The 21,171-nt window shown below is 41.9% G+C and overlaps 1 protein-coding gene across 2 annotated transcripts in view; it reads left to right on the top strand.

Moving 5' to 3' along the window:
• The first annotated feature begins 13,994 nt into the window (after positions 1–13,994).
• The window catches only part of Aff1 (ALF transcription elongation factor 1), a 160,738-nt gene continuing 153,561 nt past the window's right edge, over positions 13,995–21,171 (top strand). The window contains exon 1 of one of the 2 annotated variants that reach the window (XM_020184045.2): positions 13,995–14,200. The gene's annotated coding sequence lies outside the window, so the exon portion shown is untranslated. The remainder of the gene's footprint in view (positions 14,201–21,171) is intronic. The other variant, XM_020184043.2, reaches the window with a different exon arrangement.

Genomic DNA, 21,171 nt, shown 5'->3' with positions numbered 1-21,171 from the left:
TAACTTCTTTTTAATGGCAGTAATCTCTTTAACAATCACGCCCTTCTTGTCCATAGTTCCTGTTGTGGCCAAACTGCTCATTTTTCAAATCTTTCCACTCTGCTTTTTGCTCCCAGTTCTCACTGTAAAGCTGGGGAAAAGCAGTCAGCAATAATCAAACCACAGACTGAATACTATGCTGTCTTAAAATTTTCTCCATCAAATTAATTAGTCCACTTATTTTAAATTCAGCCTCACTCGAAGTATCAGGACATAGACAAAATGTAAACAAAGTCTTTGCTAGAATGCAACATGAAAGGCCTCTAGTCCATTTCCCAGTAGAGTCCCTGTTCCCATCCGAAACTTCCTGAGCACAGTCTTTATCACTCACATTTGTGCTGCCATGCTGTTCTTCTGAGCTCCCACCAGCGTCACCATTAAATTCTGCTTATGGCACTCTAGGCTTTCTCTAGCCCATTTCTCCAAGCTTTTCAAAATTCCTCCTGCAAACTGATTCTAAAGGGTTAAGAGCCACATGGTCAGGTTTAGTCACAGCAGTGACTTCTCTGGTACTAATTTTCTGTGTTAGGCTTTTCATTACTGTGACCAAGTACCCAAGAAAAGGAACTCAGAACAGAAAAGATGTATTTTGGTTCATGACTTATTTGGCTCAGAGATGTCCCTCAATTGTAGAGCAGAGAAGTTCCCATTATGAAGGCCAAGAAGCAGAGAAAGGAGGTACAAGAAGCCGGAGTAAGATTTAGCTCCAAAGGGCACACCTCCAGTGACCTACTTCCTTCAGTTAGGCCCCACCTCCTGCCTTTCACCAGCACTCAATAAAGCCCTCATGGTCTGACAGCTCTGGAAATACACAGACACACCCAAAGTGTACTTCTCTAACCTCCTAAGGATTTATTAATCAAATCAAGTTTATTTAATCCACCGTCGCAAGCCCACCTCTTGTAAACTTGACACTCAAACACATTTCCTTAAACCATAACGATACCTATCCTCATGGAACTTGCATTCCAGTTGGGATAGGGAGACAAACAAAAGACAACAGAGCACGTAATGTACTACATTAGTAGTTGGTGGGTGTAGGAATGACAAAGTAGTAGGGGGCAAGTTGTATTTTAAAGTAGTGTTTTCAGGATTGGTCTTCTGAAGAAGGTAATGATTTTAAGAAAGAATTGAAGGAGATGAAGCAGATAGAAAGCCAGCTAGAAGATGGAATCTAGGCAAAGGGAAAGACCTCTAAGGCAAGTGACTTGGTTCATGGAAAAGCAAGAAGGTCTTCCAGCCCTACTGGAGTGAGTGATGACTTTCTTTTTTTCTCAAAACAGGTGAAGCACAGGCAGTGTTGGACCAGGAGCATTAAAAAACTTTGACTTTACTTCAAGTGAAATAGGAAGCCAATTAAGAGTTTGGAGTCTAGGAAAGACATGATGTTTCTTTTTTTAAAGACAGCACTCTGGTAGTGGGAAAAAAATAAATTATAATTTTCTCTACACTCAATCATTGCACACAATATATAGTGAACTGCCTGTTGCATAGGTCCTCTTATCGGTTTGTGTAAGAAATGAAATTATTTATAAAAACATAGGCCACTCAATTGCTGAGTCATAAAGGAAACTTATTCTTAGTGTAGTGTGAAAGAAAACCAGAGTTACACAGTAGTTAAAGTGATAAAAAGTGATTTTATTCAGGACTACAGCAATAGGGGAAAGAGACGTCTGTATAGAACTGGGCTCACTTCAGAAAACAACAAAGACAATTTATTTGTAGCCAGGTGGGGAAAGGAAGATATCCATGGATGGAAAGTTACTAAAGGGTAGTAACTTTGCCTAACTGACCTAACAAGATTCTTACTGAAGGCAGGCCCCCATGAGCATATCACATACGCGACAGTGGAGGTGAGGAATGTGGTCAGATGTGGAGGGAGGGAGAATTACAGCTAAACTGACTTAGTAGGGTTGTTGCTCAAATTGGACAATGCAAACATGGACGTGGAAGTCCAACAGCCAATGACTGGCTGGAAAGAAGATCAGAGAAGCCAAAATTTGACCAGCGAGCCTTTGTCACCAGAAACTTGGTCTTCAGAAAGACTAAATGTCAGCACTCCAACCAGCAGAGCAGGAGATTCTCTTGTCTCTATGTTCAAAATGTTTTGGCCAATCTAACATGTGAGAAACACTATTATATTGTTTAATGGACATTTCTCTTATTACTAATAAGCTTGAGCATCACTTCACATCTTGTTTAGCTTCTCAGTCTCCCTATTTAGCAAATTTGACTTACCCATCTTTCCTTAGGGACCTCTATCTCTTTCTTATTGACTTGCTGTCTCTAACCCCCCTGTGTTTTTTAGTATATTAGAGCCCTATTCATTTATAGATATTACAGTACCATTCCCAATCTGCTATCTCTTGATTAACACAGCCCATGGTATCCTGGACTGCAAGAAATCCTTAATTTTGGTATAAAGTCATCATTATTTTGTTTTGTTATTTGGGCTTTTACAGTTTTATTCAAGATGTCCTTGTCTTCTGGGTGCCAGTGGCTCACACCTGTAATCCTGGCTACTAAGGAGACAGAGATCAGGCAGATCATGGTTTGAAGCCAGCCCAGGCAACTAGTTTGTGAGATGCTGTCTCAAAAATGTCCATCACAAAACAGGGCTGGGGAAGAGGCTCAAGTGATAGGAATGCCTTGTCTGAGTTAAAATCTAAGTGCTGCTACAAAAAAAGTCTGTTCTTGCCTGACCCTGGCTTAAAAAACTTTTTTTTTTAATTTTCTTTTAGTAACACAGTTGGCCTCCTGTATTTAGGTTCTAAATCCACAGTTTTTATTAAATACTTGGAAAAAAAATCGAGGATGTAGCTCAGTGCCAGAACACCTGCTTTGCATGTGTGAGACCCTGGGTTTGATCCCCAGGAAAGACAGGAAGAAGGAAGGAAGGAAGGAAGGAAGGAAGGAAGGAAGGAAGGAAGGAAAGGAGGAGGGAGGGAGGGAGGGGAGAAAGAATGAAAGAAAGAAGGAAAAAAGAAAATTTACATCATATTAAACATATATAAATTAATTTTCTTGTCATTATTGCCTAGACAATATAATACAACTATTTCCATAGCATTTATATTGTATTGGGTATTACAAGTAATCTAGAGATGATCTAAAGTGTATGGGAAGATGTACTAGGTTATGTGCAAATTCTACACCATTTTATATAAGGGACTTGAGCATCTGTGGGTTTTTTGTAGGTCCAGAACAAATACCACTAGGATACTGAGGGATAATTAGATATAGTTGTGTTTTTTTGTTGTTTGTTTTTGTTTTTGTGGTACTGGTGTTGGAACTCAGGGGCTTGTACTTGCTACGCAGGCACTCTATCACTTGAGCCATGCTGCCAGCCCATGTATATGCTTTTATCTTTCACATGTATGTCTCCAGACCTCTGTAATCTAATTTGTTCATATTAGAAAGAGATCCTGTTTTATTGTTGCCATATTGGGGCCCAGTTTCTCATTTATCTATCTGTTTCTGTGTCAACAACATCCAGTACTTATTAGTATACCCTTGCAATATATCCTAGTACCTCACAGTGCAAAACCAACTTTGTATTCTATGTTTCCAAGGTTGACTTAGCTATTTAGGTACTTGTACTGTTCTTGAAAGTGTACCAAATTCCATGTTAGTTAGTTTTTTCATTGGCATGATCAATTACCTGAACAAACAACTTAAGAGAAGAACAGATTTATTTGGCTCATGGTTTCAATCCATTATGTGGTGAATGGAAGAAGTGGTGGTGAAGCAGCTCACCTGGTGGTAGCCAGGAAGCAGAAAGGAAAGAGGAAGGGTGAGGGGATAAGGTACATATTTCCAGAGCAAACCCCAGTGACCTACTTCCTGCAACTATTCCCCACCTCCTACTTCTCACTACCTTCCAATAATGCCAATAGATTATGAGTCCATGAAGGGATTAATCCATTTATAGGTCAGAGCCTTCAGGATCTAATCACTTCCCAAAAGCCCAACAGCTGGCAACCAAGCCCCAAAACATGAACCTGAGGGGGATATTTCATATTCAAACTATAACAAGTTCTTCCTCAAATTTTTATCTGAAAGTTTTATTTGAAATTTTGATTGTTTATTTGAAATATATAGATTAATTTGGGAAAGTTTAGTTGTCTTTATAATATCAAGTTGTCTCAGTCAAAAGTATGGAATAATGCCTTCTCATTTATTCAGATTTGGTTAGTTCAGATCATCTTCTATTCTCTTTACTGTATTTTACATTTTTTTCATAAAATTTTTGCTATTATAAATGGTGGCTTTTTTTTTAAGTGTTGTGGGTTAAACCCAGGGCCTTGTACATATTAGGCAATACTTCCAACCTATAAATGTAATATTTTTAAAATTACACTTTTCTAGGTAATATAGAGAATATGCCATATACAGGAATGCAGTAGATTTTTTTTCATGTTGTTCTGATGTTCATACATATTGTCTATTTGTTTTCATGCTTGCTACTGAGTTTATGCCATGTATCAATTATGTATTAAGCCAGGCTCAAGTGACAGAGGTTCTGCCTAGCAAGCAGGACCTTCTCAAACTCCACTATTGCCACCAAAAAAAAAAAAAAAGAGAGAGAGAGAGAGAGAGAAAGACAGGGAAAGAGAGAAGATGGTCCTGCTGACACTGATGTTAGAACTGGGAGACAAATTTCCATTGTTCTACACCATATGGTTTGCGGTACTGTAATTTGTTATGGAAGCCCCAGGAATGTAACACATCCACATTGTCTATAATGAGAGAGCAGAAGCATGCACCTCCAACTGACACATGCGCAGTTGCTAACAATCTGGCCAGGAAAGGGAGACTGAAAATTGGTGACAAAGAAGTATGGGGAGAAGGCTGGGTGTCAGTGACTCACTCTTGTAATCTTAGCTACTCAGGACAGAGAGATCCGGAGGATTGGGATTCAAAGCCAGCCTGGGCAAATAGTTCATGAGACCCTATCTTGAAACACCCATCACAAAAAAGGGCTGGCAGTGTAGCTTAAGCAGTAAGACCACCTGCCTAGCAAGCATGAAGTCCTGAGTTCAAACCCCAGTGCCACCAAAAAAAGAAAAAGAAAAAAAGATATATGGGGAGGATATATGCCAATGGCCCCTCTTGGAAAAGATACAGACTGCAAAGCCATTTATGTGTATGTGAATATTTACTAAAGAAGATTCACTGCAGAGGAAGTGCTTAATAACTGTGTGAAAAAAATGGCATGTTTCATGGATGTCAAACAATCCCTTTCTCCAGCTATCCAATCCTTACTCAACGGGCCATAATTAAAGTGGTCAGGATAGCAGGAATCAGGCTGGGCATGGACTCAATAACATGGACTTCTCCTTACCAGGACTGGCCATATTAACATCGCTATTCTGAATGTCTTATCTGCCAACGGCAGACAGCAGCACAGACCTGCTGATATGACACCATTGACCAGGGTGATCAGTAGCCACCTGGTATCAGTTTGATAACATTGGAACCTTCCCTTTATTGAGAGAGCAGAAATCATCCTCATTAGAATAGACACATACTCTATGTATAAATGATTTCTTTATCCATGAGGATTCTGCCAGGGCCTTCACACACTCACAGAATGAATACTTTATCAGCATCCTAGTGTTCCATGTAGTACTGCTTCTGATTGAGAAACTAATTCCATAGTAATGGGAGTGTGGCAGAGAACTCACATGCCTATAGAATTTAGACACTTCACCATCAAGAAATGGCTACTTTAAGTTAAAGGTAGAATTAATTTTTTTCGCAGTACTGGGGTTTGAACTCAGGGCCTGCACCTTGAGTCACTCCACCAGCCCTTTTTTTGTGATGGGTTTTTTTAAGATAGGGTCTCACAAACTATTTGCCTGGGGTTGGCTTTGAACCTCCATCCTCCTCATCTCTGCTTCCTGAGTAACTAGAAGAATTACTTCTGAAAACTCACTTGTGGTGACTGTCCTAGTATGTTCACAATGCTGTAGACTGATGTACTTATGAATAACAGAAATTTCTTTAACTCAGTTTTGGGGACTGTGAAGTCCATGATCAAGGTGCCATCAGATTTGGTATGTGGTAAGGTTGCTCTTCCTTCTAGACAACCTTCTTTTCACTCTATCTTCACATGGTGGAAGGAGAGAGGGATCTCTCTCAATCTTCTTTGATTTATAAGACATTAATCCTATTTATGTGGGCTCTGCTCCTATGACCTAATCATCTCCCAAAGGCCCCACCTCCAAATACTACCACCTTGGTGGTGAAGATTTCAATGTATGAATTTGGTGAAAGACAAACATTCAGACCACAGCAATGTCACCTCTTTCTACCTCTTTTAAGTGTCTAGTTCACTGGCATGAGTCTCATTCATATTTTGGGCAAAATAACAATCATCCAACTCCAGCACTTTCTCATCTTCCCTAGTTATACCTGTTAAGCTGTCAGTTCCCATCTCCCTATCCCCCTGGGCCCTGGCAACCACCATTCTACTTTCTGCCTCTATGAATTTGACTACTTGGGTACCTAATATATGTGGAATCACACAGTACCTGCCTTTTTTGTGACTGGATTATTTAAAGTATAATTTTAAGGGTAAGATCATAACTCTCATAAACATAAAACAAATATATGAGGTTTTATCTACCTTGCTAATTAATGAAGAGATCGCTAAGATGTTACAACTCAATCAAAAGAGCACCCAAAGAACTATACATGCATAGGCAACAAAGAATGACAGAGTGAATTTATTTTTAAAATGTGCACCATGACCTAGCATGAGAAGATAAGTTATTGTGTTTCAGTAGACACAATTAATTTCTATTTTTATGGGCTGAAATAATTTGCATTGCTAGTAGTTTTCTACAACTTGCAGAGCCCAATAATAATGAAAGGAAAAGATAACCAGGAATTATGCTCAAGACAGAATATCTAATAAGCGTGCACATTACAAGGATGGATGCTGACAACGTAGCACTGACGGGAGAAAAGTGGAGGAGGACTGTAACAGTTATCAATTCATTGCTTCTGCGCTCCAAAGCCATTTTACTTTGTCTTGCTGGATCTGAAACCCGTGAACAATACTCGTTTGCCAGCTGTGCACCACTAGGCCTAGTCAGCAGAGGGCACTAGAGGGACAGTGCAAGGTACAGCAGGGGCGGTGCTTCCCTTCAGAGTGGTTTGTCCCATGTCTCCTAAGGAGAAAGCCACAGTCCCCAGCATCCTGCCACCACACTAGAAGATGATCCCCAGCGCCTTGTCCCTGGTCTGCAGCACACCAGTGAATTTCTCTGCCACTGTGTGGACTGCAGACTCCCCTTCTCCAAGGAAGAGGAGGCCTCTCCTGAGGTCGTTCCTCTCTTGGGCCATTGTCCCTCGACTTCCAGGACAGTGGTACTGCCTACAGTTACCATTCTTTGACATCTCTCAACCAGGTTTTATTAGTTAATAAGCTTTATATAAAATTTCCCCTGGTAAGTTATCAGTATGGTTCTTGTCTCCTGACTGGAACTACCATAACTTATTTATTTTCTTCCTGTTTATTTCTTAAACTTTAGGCTGAGGGTGTGGCTCTGGGGTTTAGCACTAGCATAAGCAAAACCCTGGATTCAATCCCCAGCACTGCAAATAACAAGAAAATGTATATATGGGCATATATGTGTATATACACATATATATATGATCAGAAATTAATTAAGTCCAGTGGAACACAACAGCTATTTCTATGTGCCTAGGAATATATATATTCTATTATATACTATTTTATATCTATAATACTCCTCTCAATTCCTCCCAAAGTATCCATCAAATTAATATCTTATATTTCTGAGGTTTTCGTTCTGAGTTATAATTGATGTTATTATTCCCTTTCTCTTTTCCTTGATCCTAGTTGCTTTTTCTTTTTTAAGGCTAAGTAAACTTTACTTGGATATTTAATATCTATCTTTACCTCAGATACCACTTACAGCACCTTTGGATTTCTGTTTCTGTTCTCATCCCATTCTGTTTTCAATATGGGGCCTTACGTGACAAAGTTTCTGAGAACCAGTATGCCTAATATGTAATGTCAGTTTTACAATGCCTTTATATTTTAATGACAATTGAACTTTCTATGTGTGTGGTACTGGGATTGAACCCAGGGCCTTGCACAGCTAGGCAAGTGCTCTACAACTTGGGCCACACCCCAGTCCTTTATGTTTTTATTTTGCTTTTGAGATAGGGTCTTGCTGTACCTTTTCTCTGGGATGGCCTGGAACTCAAGATTCTCTTGTCTCCATCTTGACTAGCTAAGATTACAAGCATGTACCACCATACCCAGTGACAACTGAATTTGGATGACAATTTATTCAAACTTTTAAATGTAAAATTCTGAACTCAAGGGTTTTTGCTGTTTTGTTCTGTTTTTAGCATTAATAAATACTCCTCTAATAGCCAATGTGCTGGTAAGTCACAGGTCACATGTTCTCTCCTTCCTAAAAGGTTTCAGAATTTCAACATTATCTATGATACTCTTAAATTTCACAATAATGTGTCTAAGTGTGAGGGGTTTTTTTGTTTGGTTGGTTTTGGTTGGTTTTGTTTTGTTTTGTTTTTTTCTTATCTCTTTGGCACTTTATGGACCCTTTAAATCTGAAATTGTCTTTAATTATAAGGAATTTAACTTATTTCTTCCTATCTGTCTTCCTCTCTTTCTTGTGATGCTGGGGATTGAACCTAGGGCTTTATGCATGCCAGGCAAGCATTCTACCACTGAGCTACATCCCTAGCCCCTCCTTTTTTTAACTTCACCTTTTAGGACTTATATAGATGCTGGTGCTTCTACTTCTGTCCTTCATCTCATCTCTTTTCACTGTATCTTATTCATTATCATTTGCTGCTGGCTTTTCCTTCTATTCATCTCAAGTTTTTAGAGGCAGAATCAGTAAAGTACAACCTGTTGCCTGTTTTTTCAAATACCATTTTACAGGAGTGAGTCATCTTAGGCTTTGCATACTGTCTATGGCTGCTTGAGCATTACAATGCAGACTAGAGTAACTGTGACAGAGACCAGGTGGCCTACAAAGCTTATGTTTGTTCTGTATAGAAAAAGTCTGATAATCCCTATTCTAAAGAATAGGAATGCTGGGTACTGGTGGCTCATGCCTGTAATCCCAGCTACTCAGGAGGCAGAGAACAGAAGGATCCTAGTTCAAAACCAGTCCAGGCAAATAATTCCTGAGGCTCCATCTCAAAAAAAAAATCACAAAAGGGCTGGCAGAGTGGCTTAAGCACCTGCCTAGCAAGCATGAGGCCCTGAGTTCAAATTCCATGCTTCAAAAAACTAAATAAAAGAAAGAAAGAAAAGGAATAATCTTGCTCTTCTTTCTATCCTAAGGGTCTATCATGTGACTTCCCAGATTTGTTGAACGAATGACTAAATAAACAAGCGTTGAAGGACTGATACTATTTCAAAAGGCACACCTGAGATGTGTTATTTCAAAAGGTGGAAATACATCATTCTAGCTTAAGGGAACACAATGACATAGAAATGAAACTCAAGCTTCCAGTAGAGCAAAATGTTTACCAAAAGTAAAGCCAAAAAGACTAATAAGACATGGTTTGGAAAGCCTTGAGTCCAGAACGAGTAGTTGATACTTAATTCTCCTGCAATTGCCAGGGTTGTCACATGACTAGAGACCTGCTTAAGGAGGATTTATCTGGGAGCGTTGTGGAGGACAGATTAGAGAGGAGATGGAGGGGGTTGGGAGGGTTGGTGATTAGTAAAAACTCAACACTCCATGAGTCAGGTTGCTAGCAACCAGGTTTTCTGCAGTGTTCACAACAAAATAAAGACAGACATTTTATTTTAATTACAACAATTATGAACCTGACTCTTCTTACAGCGGGTTCATATTTGCATGTCTGCCTTCTAGTCCTTTTAACCAGGAATTTCTCTATCTTCCCACAATCTATGCTTGGCTTTCTGTACGTTTTCTTCCATGACCTCAGGAATTATGCCTGCAGTTGTACTGTCCTAGTCCATTTTCATACAGCAGACACAGTAATCTTCACAAAATGCAACATGATCAAAGCAATTAAATGCACAGCAGTGAGGATGGAAGGAAAATTCCACAGGTTGTCACATAGGGCTCTTCATCATCAGTTTCTGGTGTTTTCTTTCTCTCTCTCCTCTCTCTCTCTCTCTCTCTGTTCTCTCTCTCTCTCTCTCACTCACCTCTTTGTTTTTTTTTCTTCTTGGTACTGGGGTTTGAACTCAGGGCCTACACCTTGAACCAGTCCACCAGCCCTTTTTTTTTTTTTTTTGTGATGGTTTTTTCAAGATAGGGTCTCTCAGATTATTTGCCCAGGGCTGGCTTCATACCATGATTCTCCTGATCTCTGCCTCCTGAGTAGCTAGGATGACAGGTGTGAGCCACCAGCACTGGCTCTCATGAGTCTCTTGCATACTAAATAGCACTCTACCACTGAGCTACATCCCCAGACCCTGTTTTCTTTCTTATCACTGCTCCTCATAATCTTTGCCTTGAGGTCCAGTTTTTCCTCTTAGTTTGTGGGGTTTTTTTCCTTGGGGTGGTGGGAGGAGGGGGCAATTGGCTCTTCATACAGTTTCTTTTACCTGGCTCAAGTTAATCATTCTTCCTTCCTCTAAGTGCCAGTGTCAATCTTTCATCTAACCACCTTTCTCCCAGGTCCCAGTACCTTTCCTCTAGGTCCTTTTCCCTTTCCCTTCCCTTCCTTGCCTCAAACTCACTTATGTAGCCCAAGATGGCCTTGAACTTGCAATCTTCCTTTCTCAGCCTCCCAAGGGTGTTTTCTTCTTGTAAGTATATGCTCGGCTCTCAATTTGGTAAGGATTTTGGGGGAAAGAAATTTGTGCCCCTTGAGATATAGTTTATAATGTAATCATTTGTAAAATTTATCATACATTAATAAAATGAGGGATTCATTGTGATAATTCCGTCCATGCACACAGTGTATCTTGAATGAGTTCACTCTCTCCATTCTCCCTCTCCTCTTTCCCCAACAATGCAGTCATTTTGAAACAAATTGTCTAACTGCTGGTTTAAAGTGCTTGCATCTTGCTGACTGCATAGTTTAGGAGTACTTCAGCTGGCCAAGAAAACGATTTGTTTATGTTGTGATGCTAGGCATAGTCCTCACCTGTCTCTATCTTAATGTCATCTTCTCTTCTCCTTGGACTACTTGGGTGCCCTGAGGACATAGCCTATAAGCCTCTATGTGTCCCTGGGGTTTCTCTTGTTTGTTTAAATATTAAGTAAAATTATACATGAAAATTGTCAAGAACTGTCCCAGGAGCCTCACAGAAAGGAACAGCTAAAAAGAACCATCACTGTATAAAAAAGTGAGTTTTTTTTTTTCCCCACTGATGACCAAGACATACTTTACCTTAGGAAAAATGTATGTGACTATGTTGTCAAGGTTAAGAAAGGGAAGCCTGGTACAGGGGAACATGCCTGTAGTCCCAGCTACTTGGCAAACTTTTCTTTTTGGTGGTATTGTGCTTTGAATTCAGGTTCCTCATGCTTGCTAGGCAGGCACTTTACCAATGGGCCACATGTCTAGCCCAGTCCCAGCTACTTGGGGGGCTGAGGCAGGAGGATCTCTTGAGCTCAGGAGTTGGTGGTCAGCTTGGGCAAAACAGTGAGGCCAATGAGGCCCCATCACACACACAAAATTAATACGTAAAAAATTAAAAAGTGCAAGATGGCTGGGGGAGATGTATGTGCTGAGGTAGGAAAGAAACTGCCTAGCAAGCATAAAGACCTGAGTTCAAACCCCATACTGCCAAAAAAATTTTTTTAAATGCTAGAATTTCAATCAAGTATTCTAGAAACATAATGGAAGAATTCCCTTAAAGAAGATGCAGAAAAAAGTTAATGAAGTTAACCATCTGCTGCTCTATTACATAATTATTTCTCTTTTGTTTATGTTATAAATTTAAAAAAATAATTAAGACTGGGGATGTAGATCAGTGGTAAAGTACTTGTCTAGCATGTCCCAGGCCTGGGTTCAAAGCAATTATATAATATGATCTGGAGAAAAGGGAGATGGGGAAAAAGCTTCACTGGCATAGCAACCACCTTGCCTGTGCACGCTCGGATTGAACCGAGGGCCTCTTGCATCTCAGGCACACCGGCTACCACTGAGCCTCAGCACCTGCCCTGCTTTTGTTTTACATACTATGAGAAAATAAATTTAGATTTAAGTATTGTTTAAAGAACCGGTCACTGTTCAGGAAACCAATAGACGTGTGCATGGGAGTTGCTTGTTTACTTCTGGTTTCTGCCACCACACTGGATTCTCATGTACACTTCAAGAGTTCTGTCTTTGTCATTGATGTGTCCCATCTCTTGGCATATTGCCTAATTGCTCTCCTGAACCAAAGCCATAGCATTTCCAACTCCAAAGGCAGGAAAATAAAATTACCAAACTTCCACTGTCAACCTCATTTTCTTTATATCTTTTACAATGAAATAGTTGTAGAGAAAAAAAGTTAAAATATTTGTCATTCGTGAGAATTAGATGTGTCTGTTAGAAAATTTTAAGAACTTCACAAACATCTCTCAGAGTGACTCCAGCCCCATGTTGCTCAGAGGCCACCTCCAATCTTCTAATCTATAAAGATACCACCAGGGATGAGGGTGTAGTTCAGAGGTAGAGCAGTCCCCAGGTTCAATTCCAGCACTACAAAAACAACCAAACAAAAAAACCCACTCCCACCACCAGATTTCATCAGGGATATCTTAATTATTTTAGCTGTGAAGGTAAATTAAAGCAATCTCGGGGGTGGGGGTGCGGGGAGGTTGGTATAGAGAAAAGAGTAGTTACATTTTAGAAAGCAATCCATGGGAACAGGCTTTAATTTGGAAATGCAAATATCTATCGATTAGGTTTTCAATTATGTGCACAATCAAGGACTCCTGAGGTGCAAAACAGTACTTACCTAAAAAAAAGAAAAAAGAAAAAGAACACGGAGGGCATGACGGGACTTATTTTTCATTCCTTGTATTAATTTACATTATACATTGTATTGCAATTGAGTGAGGTGATTTTCTTCATTTCCTCAGCATTTAAAATCAGAAGATATTGGGGGGCGGGGCACCTAGGCCATTTGATGTAATCTTTCCGCATCTTTTTTGGGGAAGAAGGTGAGATAATGGAAATAAAGATGGCTTATTACTTTCCTTACTGTATTCATAATTCATAGAATGGAAAAGCAACTTAAGTAGACATTAAGTTTTCCCTTCTTCCTTTGGGCCTATCTTCAAAGCCCCCTACACTTAGAATTTCCTGGGGTGGTGCTGGTGGAGCGCAAAAGGCTGGAGGCTGGATTCAGGAGACCTGGCTTCCCATGCCACTTTGTAGCTTGTGGCATTAAACACAATGCTTATTTTTCAGCGTTTCGGTTTCATTATTTGGGAAATGGGAACCCTGTATCTGTTTTATAAGGTTGTTGTGAAGATGAATCGGGCCTGTGTGTGAAAAGCCTCTTTAAGCTGTAAAATGCAACCCAGATGTTAGTTATTATCTCCTTTAAAGGGCACAGAATCCGTTTCAATTGCATAGGAGATTGCAAAAAGCCTCCTTGACACTTTCAGTCAGAACTTGACCCGGAGTTTAATCTCGCTGTCAAGCCAAAGGGTTCTCGTGCCCTACAGCAGCCTGGGGCAGGGTCACCCATGCGGTCGGTGCGGTCACTGCCGTATTCCATCCGGAGCCGCAGCTCCCTCACGATCCTCCCACGAGGGCCGCTACGTTCCCCGACTTTTGGGTGGCGCCAGCTAGAGGGCGTGGGCCGCAGCGGAGCAGGGTACCGCGGCTGGGGGTGGGGAATGATGGGGGCGGGGAGGGTTGAGCAGGGGGCGTGGCCTCACCGGAGGGCGTGGCCTCGGCCTCCCTGCGTTCTGGGCGGCGGGCGCACGGAGCTGGCGAGCGAGCGAAGTGGCGAGGCGCGCGCGGCCCCTGCGCACTCGGCGGCCGCCGCCTGCGAGCGTCGTGTCGAGAGCTGCGTTCTCGCCGCCGCGGGTCCGGAGCCGAGCCCCAAGAGGACGCGCTCCCCTGTGCTGCCAGCACCCGCGCCCCTTCCCCACCGCAACAAGTCAAGGGAGGTGACGAGGGCGCGCGACCTGGGACTGGAGGACCGAGGGTCTGGAAGGTAAGCGGAGCCCTGCACCCCCTGGGCTTGGGGGTCCCTCTGGCCCGGAACGCCGCAGCCGCGGACTTCTCGGAAACCCTCCACGCCTCCGTGCCGGCTGCCCAGCAAGCTGACTCAAGTCGCTGGCGTCTCCACTTTTCCGGTGGGAACCTGCGGGTAGAACCGGCGAAGGAGACGCAGCGCGCGCACCGCCCTTACTTAAAAATCCGCAGCAGGTAGCGTTCAGAAAAACCGAGGATGAGGACAAGGGAAGTGACCCATCGTCCTCCCCCACCCCCTGCAAATCAAGCGTCAGTCCTTGCGCCCAGCGTCTTGCGGAAAGATGTCCCGTTGTTGGAACCTGGTGCCTGAGTTGCGTAATAGAGTCCCAGAAGTTTCTCGAGGAGTAAAAGCGGGGCTCTTGTCTCCGTCGCTCCGCACCCCTCCCCCAGGCCTCTGGTGGAGGGAGATTGGTGGTACCAGTCCTATCTAATTGGGATCGAGAGGGAGGCGTTTGTCGGTGGTCAGCACGCTTGGAACGCGAGGGGGAAAGTTCGGTGCACCTTTTGAGACTTGCTTCCTGGGGCAAAGGGAGACGGCATCTTAAGAATATGGGACTGGTTAATTTCTCTCTCTCTCAATTCAAGCGTCTGCCCCTTGCGAGCTCTCCGACCGTGCGAGCACCCAAGTCCGCGAATTAGAGAGGGGAAGGAATCACGGGTCCTGGGGACCTGCGTTGTCTTAACATGATGGTAGTTACAGTGATGAAGCCATAAGGAACCTGAGAGCGTTTTGTTACTTGGGGTCCTCACTCACCCCTATATTGTTATGCAAATGGTCCCAAGGAGACCCTTGGCTTTGGAGGTTGGAGAAGTGTTCAATTCCTACGAGAATCAGTCTCTGTAGGAGGAAAATCTTTGCTGCTGGTGATTTGATTCGCCGTGTTTTGTTTTGTTCTAGTTTAAGGGTAGGATGGGATAATGTTAATCCTGTTGGTGCACCATGGGGGGTGGGGAGAGTATGACAAATCTCTGAGGAACCAGACAGCTTTAAAACCTTCAGTGCGGAACCGTAAATTAAAGCGAAGACCCAGGGTTCCACGAGACAGTTGCAAAGTGAGAATTCTGAGCTCTGTAATGGAGGCACAGAAACATCAGGAGAAGGAACCGGGGAGGTGTGAGGATTTTGCTTGTGCGAGATCGTTTCAGAGCAAGGTCATGCAGAATGCATAGAATGTAGGTGGTGGTGGGTTACCTCTTAGAGCTACGTGGTGTCACATTCGTGGGGACAGAGTCAGGAACAGGAAAAAGTCCTTTGGACTCTAGAGTTAAGTTCTGAGGCTTGAAAATACCTAGGCATGGCCCTTTTTCAGTGTTTACTTCCTCTGTCTAATGCATTTCCGTAGCTTGCCTTTCATCTTTAGTGGAAAGGATTCCTTGAGTGTATATTCTGGAAATAGATTCACAGGAGAATTGAAAATTCCGGGTGGATTGCCTGCTTTAGTTTAAAAAGGTGTTGGCTCTTGCCAGCGTTGCTAAGTATTATATTTGAAGATAAATATGCAGAAGAGGAATGGAATGATCTCTTGGAGACAGGAGAGAAATCTGGGGAATAGATAAATAGTAGTTAAACCAAGGAAATTCATTTGAGCTTAGCTATTTGTAAGGAGAGAAGGTATCCAGGAAAGGATTTGAGCGCAGATTTGGTCACTGAGCCGAGAGGCATTGAGGAGTGGGACTTCAGCGGAGAAAACGAGTTTAGATATTGGTGACTGTTCTCATTTTTCAAATGTAACTCAGGGAGTCAGTGAAGCTGGGGATGGGGCCTTACAGGTGTGTTGCTGTCAATTCTTTGCTTTCTGCCTGTAGGAAGAAAATGAACTTACATATTAGAGTTAATACGTCTTAATCATTCATTGCAGAAATTGAATTTGTTGTGTCTTTGCTTAACTCATCGACTTTGCAAAAATGTAAATTTGACAAATCTAAATGCATTCAATTTAGTTACAAATATCATCCAAAGATTAGAATATATAGCAAAATAAAGTACAGGTTATTTTGAACATTGCTCTCTTCCACAGTATGCAGAGTATGCATGAATTTTCTGCCTCCAGAAGTCACTGTTCCACTGTGGGGTAACCAGACTATATCAAAATTTGCCGTCTGTCCTATTTCCTATCTGGTTTAACTGAATTTTTTAAAGAGCTGGTTGAGCTAATTTTAATTGGCTAACATACCTGTTTAAGCCGGGTGCTGGTGGCTTATGCTTGTCAGTAATGCTAGCTACTTGGGAGGCAGAGATCAGGAGTATGGAGGTTCAGAGCCAGCCTGGGCAACATAAGTGAGCCCCTATCTCACAAATACCCAACACAAAAAAGGGCTGGCGGATTGGCTTGAGTGGTTGAGCATCTGCTTAATTGGGTTATAGATTAAATCTGGAAGATATTCAGTTAAGATACACATATATATGAGTTGCAATTTACTTTATCTTTGTGGTTGTTCAGTTAAAGTTATTGCTTGAGAGTTGAAAAGATGAGAGAAAAAAAATGAACATTGCATTTTGTTTTGAGTCTGCATTTTGCTATGTGGTTCAGGTTGGCCTGGAACTTTCCACCCTCCTGCCTCTGCCTCCCAAGTGCTGGGTTTACAGGTGTGCACTACCAAAACCATTCATACCTAGCTTAAATTTAAGCTTGCTTTGTTTTTTCTTTTTTAGATAGTCTTGCTATGGAAGGCCAGGCTGGACATGAACTCAATCCTCCAGCCTCAGCCTCCTGACTGTTGGGATTACAGGCATGGACCACCACACCCAGATTAAAGTTAAATTTTTAAGAAGACAAACTTGGTTTTAATATTTTTTGAAAGTCAAATGGAAGGAGTTTCAGGCTCATCCCTTTCATCAAATAAATTTGCATAATCCCTTGTGAAGTTAGTTGAATGCTAAAATTCCAAATCCTAAAATGGCCTTAGGCTTTCAATTTTAAAAGGCAAAGCTAAGTTATACTTAAATTTTGAGTGGGATGCTATATGGCTGTGCTTTTCTCCATGCTTCTAAAGCCCCACCTTGAAAGTTGTCCTTGGACTAAACTTGGTTTCTGTCTCAGATATGTCTGTTGAAGCTAAAAGTCCAAAGTTCCCCTATTTCAAGGCTCTAAACCGTTAACTAATTTTTCAGGAAATTGAGAAAGTTTGTTGGAGAGAGTACAAATTAAGGAACTGCATTTATCATAACTATATGAAATGTGGTAAGTAAACTATATTTTCCTCATTAAACTACACCTTCAACAATGTTTTCTATTCCCATGATATTTAGTAAGCAGTGCTTATTGGTAGTCTCACTTTTTTTTCCCCCTTTGGTGGTACTGGTGTTTTGAACTCTTGGCCTACACCTAGAGCCACTCCATCATCAGATCTTTTTTTTTTTGGTGGGGTTTTGAACTCAGGGCCTTCACCTTGAGCCACTCCACTAGCCCTATTTTTGTAAGGGTTTTTCAATTTAGGATCTTGCGGCCAACTATTTGCCTGGGCTGGCTTTGAACTGAAGTCCTCCTGATCTCTGCCTCCTGAATAGCTAGGATTACAGGCATGAGCCACCAGTGGTCAGATAGTCTCACTTTTTATACACAGTAGAAGCGTATTTAATATTGGTGACTTGAAGCTCTGGTTTTTACTAGATTATATAACCCTAGAGTCCAGTGATGAAAATTCTTCCACAGTGTGGAAGTAACTAAAAGATGTGGTTATTTGTTGGTACACATCTTTTGTTACTGATTAACTGCCTATACGTACAGAACATATTGCTGTAACTTGATGCCATGAGGTGCTAAGGCTGTCGGGGTTGCACTAGGAGTTTCTGTCTTATGTCTTAGTTCAGAACTCCTTCAGTAGTATTCTCCAGAGGGAAGAAAGTCAGCTGACTTTCTTAAATTATCTGGCCCATTTTAAACATGACTAAGGCCTTCTTGTGAGAGTGACTTTCTCCTATTAAAAGACTGAGATTATTGTGACAAGTGGGGCCTGGAGGAAACAATTACATTATTAATAAAATATCTCGGATTCATTCCTGACACCTCCTGAGTACTGAACATCTTCCATGAGCCAGATAATAATCCAAGCATTGGAGCAGTTGGGATGATACCATGATCAAGAAAGAGCAAGGGCCTGTACAGGTGGAGTGCACATCCCCAGAGCACCCTAGTGTCTACCGAAGGCATTCCCATGATGTACCACCTAAGCCTCTGAAGTTGGAGCTCATTTTCCATTTCCATTCTAAAATCAGGAAATTGAGTTGAAGTTAAGTGACTTGACTCTGACTCAAAGCCTGGTGCCCTTTCTACTATGGTACACCATGCTGGTGATGTTGATATGTGGTTTCCTGTTTTTCAAGAATTACAGCCTGACTCTAAAATATAAATAGTGTTTCTTCTTGGCTAAGTAATTCTTTCTGATCATTATGGGAATGAAAAAAGTATTTTCATTATCATTGTGGACATATTTTTGTGCTTCCAAAGGAAAATATTATGCAGACCTATTTAACAGACACATGCTGTTTATTTACACTGAAGATCCTTACTTTCCAAAAAATTAAACACAGGGCCTTACAAACTGGCTGTCTTAGGAAAACTGTTATTCAGTGTATAAAAGCTCAACTTACAGAATTTCAAGAGTATTTGTCCCCAGTGTAAATGAGGATTTTCCCCTACCCTTTCCTTCAATTGTATAGATGCAATATAGCAGAGGTTTTCAGACTTGTACATCAGGATCTCCTGGAAGGCTTCTTAAAACACACGCCATGAGGTTTTCTGATTCAGGAGGTAGAGGTGATGCCTGAGAATTTGCGTTTGTGTTCTGGGTTGCTAGTGCTGCTGCTACTCCTGGAACCACACCTTAGCACCACTGCAACCTAGCAAAGAGTTAAAAGTGTGGCTTCTCATTGGGACAGCTTGGGTTTGAACTTTTTTATTTTGGGGGGGCATTACTGGGTTGAACTAGGGGTTGGCACTTGCTAGGCAGGTGCTGTACCACTTGAACTGTGCCCCTAGTCCATGTGTTTGAATCTTCGATATGCTACCTGCTAGCTGTCAGACCTGAGACAAATTACTTCTTGTCAGGAGCTGTGAAGAGGGTGGGTGTGGTGGTGCACACCTGCCCTCTGGAGGCTGAGACAGGAGGATCTTGAGTTCAAGGCCAGCCTGGGCTACCTAGTGTAATTCTGTCTCGACTTCCTGCCTTCCCTCCCTAGAAACCCCAAAACACTATGAAACCTTAAGTTTTATCCTATTTTCAAAGAAACAAGTTAATCTGCCATAGTTTCTGGGACTGCTAGGTAAGAGAGGAATAACTTTGTCACTTATAATAGCTGAAGTCTACTATCAACATTTTCTTACACATTTTTTTTCTTTTTGAGGGGGCCATACTGGGGCTTGAACTCAGGGCCTTGCACTTGGTAGGCAGGTGCTCTACCATTTGAGCCATGCCATTTCAAAGGGTTATGAGGCAAGAGACAAGTGGCACCTGCATACTCAGTGAACTGCATTGTGGGAGAGGAATCCTGAGCCTAGGGAATCCCATCTTTTACAATTGGCAGGAACCATGGTTGTGCTCTATCTTGATTGTACTGTATAGTAAACATACAGTCTTTAGCTCTAGAAAGAGACATCATGTCTGTTTCCCAAGGCTCTTCGCTATGCATATATCCTTAAAGATAATCTGTATCTCCGACAGTTGTCACCTCTGCTTTTAAGCCAGGCAGAAATGTCAGAGAGCAGTTGTTGCCCAGTTGCCCAGCACATTTGCATGTTTTTTCCCTTGTAGGATAAACCGTAGAGTTTACCTCCCTTATTAGGTAGTTAGATTAAGGTACTAAAATTTGGGAGTCCTTGGAGCAGGACATAATAAATGCATAATGTGCTATTATTACTTCTGAAGGAAGAAATTATGTTGGTTCTTTATAACAGTAAATATTGCCTTATAAGAAGAAATAATTGCTTTACTTTGAGTAAATTGCAACCTTTGAATTTGTTCCAAGAAGCTTCCTTAATGGGTCCAAAATTTTTTTAAATGGGGTAATGCATTGTATGGTATTTTACCAGTCCATGGGGAATGAAGCAAAGAGATTTTCTACCAATATGCATGTGCTTTTCCATGGTTCTCAGCCTGGTAATGGTTCCACAGACTCATGTGACTAATCCTGTCCAGTGGGAATGTCACTTCACTCCTGACCTGTTTAGGTGACTGTGGTAAGACATTTTAATTTCTGAATAAATTTGGATTGTGGAGGAGCGGAAGGGTCATTTAAATAGACATGACAGAGTGCATTCCTAAGTGAAATATAACCTGCACCACTTGCACAAAATCTAATGTGGATATTGTCGATTTTCATAGGAGATTAGGGCTGTAGGTGTAACTTAGTGGTGGAGGGCTTGCGTAGTATGCACAGGCCTTGGGTTTGACCCCCCAGGACAGTGAAAAAAAAATTAAAAATAGAAATAATACAGCAGCTGTGTGTTGAAAGCCTGTGATATGCCACTGTGCTAGGCACTTTACCGAGGTGTTAGTCTCCTCTCAGTAACTCTGTAAAATGGGGGCTGGGCTCTTTCGTACAGGTGGCCAATGTTCCTTGCTGGTGAGAATCATGAAGCTCACTCAAGCCAAGCTTCTTTCTGTTATACAGCACCACTCTGTTTTGTTTTGTGGTGCTGGGGATGGAACCAAGGGCCTTTGCTGAAAGGGCTGGGCTTGAGGGCTCATGTCTGTAATCCCAACTACTGAGAAGGTGGAGATCAGGAGGGTGGCTCAAGGCCAGTCTGTGCAAACAAGTAGTGAGACCCCATTTCAACCAACAAGCCAGGCATGATGATACACCTGTTATCCCAGTTATGCAGGAGGCATAGGTAGGAGGCCAGCCCCAGACAAAACTGAGGGACCGTGCCAAAAAAAGGGTTGGGGCCATGCCTGAAGTGGTAGTGTCTGCCTAGGAACTGGAAGGCCCTG

The sequence above is a fragment of the Castor canadensis genome, chromosome 9 (assembly GCF_047511655.1).
Source record: "Castor canadensis chromosome 9, mCasCan1.hap1v2, whole genome shotgun sequence".
In the NCBI taxonomy this organism is placed as follows: Eukaryota; Metazoa; Chordata; class Mammalia; order Rodentia; family Castoridae; genus Castor; species Castor canadensis.
This window is presented reverse-complemented; position numbering and strand designations above follow the sequence as displayed.